Raw genomic sequence first — 2,362 nt, 5'->3', positions numbered from 1 at the left:
AGCTCCTTCCCGCTGCGGACCTGGGCTAGGATTGGGTCTGGGGGTTCCTGGAACTCGGCAGAAATTCCGGACCTGGGCTAGGATTGGGTCTGGGTGTTCCCGGAAGTCGGCAGAAATTCTCAAAGATTATTTCTTTTTTTTCACATGTTCTACAGGCATGTATATTTTTTAAGTCTGAACTAGATTTAAAGATCCTATTTTTCAGAAATTTACATAAAATTTACTAGAAGCTTACAAACATTTTCTCTAGCCCTGTCTAAAGTCAAGCAGGAAATATCAGTATGTTTAGCAACCAGTTCGAATGCAATGCATACAAATACAAAACAGTCATAAAATGTTCCATTAAAAAAAATCATAGGGGCTGGAGAGATGGCTCAGTGGTCTAAAGCACCTACTTGGAACAAGCTTGGCAAAGCACAGGGACCACGGTTCGATCCCCCAGTACCACATGCCAGCCAGCCCCGCCCCCTGGTGGGCTGAGCTGGCCACACACATACAATAAATAAATAAATAAAATAAGTGTTTAAAAAAAACCTTTAAAAAAAAAGACATCATAACTTTATAACATTTCCATGTTTTAGTTTAGATTTACCAATACATTTTGACCAACATTTTAACAACCATGTAATGAATTTATCTGTGTACCGGGTGGCAAGCAGAATGAGCAGGTTCTGAGGGTGATGGTTGGGGTCACAGCCGCTTCTTATCAGTTGGAACTGCCAGTGTGACCATGTGGGATTGGCCAGTCCTCTGGGAACGGCGTCTTGAACAGCAATCCTTGAGTCATTTCAGAGGTTCATGAGCAAGATCAATCTAAGCCTGAAGGTAAGTGACCTGGTCAGGGTGTCCCAGATTTCTGAAAATAACTCTCTGGACCTGGTAACCAACACAAAGGTTAAAAGAGCCTTCTGGAGGCCAAGCAGCCTAGGGGAAGGACGGCCATTCCAATTTGGAGAAGGTTCAATGTTTTCTGGGGGACATGGAGTCTCTGGACTCTGAGGCTTGTTTTCTGAAATCTTGAAAATTATTTTAAAAACATTACAGCGTCAACAAAGACACAGAAAAAGAAGCACACTGACACACAGATATTAGACAAATGACAATCAGCTGAAACACACAAAAATAAAACAAAAACAGATACAAGACTCTGATCCATCTCATGGAGGGAGTTGAGTCCAGGGGCTATCATTACGTCTAACAGCACCTAGGACTCCTGGATCGGCGCCTGAACAGAACAGATACAGATGTCTTACCGGTAAGAACTTACAGATGGCTCAGAGGTTGGAATGATGAAATTTGTTTGTTTTCAGAGACCACCCTGGGGTCAGAAAGTCTCCCCGTGGGAAGTGGTTTCCGAAAACTCTTGTTCCTAGATTGATCCCCAGGAAAGGGGATCCTGGACGAGCCCCCAAATGTTGTGGGTCACTCAGAATAGGAACCAGATCAGCCAGTTTGAAATTTAGAAAGCCGTTTATTACTGAGCTCAGGGCCCCCTGATCTGCTGTCATGCAGGAGAGAACCGAAAGGCTCAGAGATTATTTCTGATCTGATTTCTTCTATACATTTCTGCAGTTGTTTGTTTACTGCAGACGCTATTAATTCAGACATTTCAGCTGTGTGATTCCCAGTGTCTTCTATGCTACTGTCTTCTGCATTTGTTCTGGGTGGGCATGGGGCCTGAGATTGCATTTTGCTCATTCTCTTTGTCACTTTCTATAGCACTGTTCTATGACCTTTGGTGTAGAGCTTTGGTGCAGTTAAAATCTTACCACCTACTGAAATTCTTCCCCAAGAGATAATATGGGTAAGATAGTTACAGTTTTGTGTTTACAGAACTACAATTAGGAGCATTAATAATGGGCAGTGGTATTTAGCAGTTGACAAACTTTTGTAACTAATGGGTTTGTATTTTAGACAGTAAGAGCAAGCATTATGTCTTCATAGCTAAGCAAGTATTAAATTGTTAATTTGTATTTTAGTTCCCCTAAGTTCTGTCTGAACACCTCCCTTTGATGTGTCTGGGGTCTTCCAGGCTGACTAGTTCACTCCGGTTACATTTTGTTCCCTCTCTTGATCAAGAGAGAAAGAGAAAGGATGCTCTCATAGATCTGGGTCTAGCAAAGTGTCTCAGCTTACCGGGTCCAGATCTACGAAGTTTGAACTCATCCCAATATGCCTAGCTTGGGTCGGGCTGCTATGTTTATATTCTTACTGCTGTATACCTTGGAAGTGAACCCGCCATGCCCCTCTGGCAAGATGTTCTGGTCCTTGATTAGCTCTGTTGTTCTGGCTCCCAGCCTCTCTTCAGGGACTTCAGGTGCAGAATTTCAAACCAGACCTGTACACCAGGCCTGGGCTGGTT

Source organism: Octodon degus, unplaced genomic scaffold (genome assembly GCF_000260255.1).
Source record: "Octodon degus isolate 3935 unplaced genomic scaffold, OctDeg1.0 scaffold00393, whole genome shotgun sequence".
Taxonomy (NCBI): Eukaryota; Metazoa; Chordata; class Mammalia; order Rodentia; family Octodontidae; genus Octodon; species Octodon degus.
Note: the sequence above shows the minus strand (reverse complement) of the source record.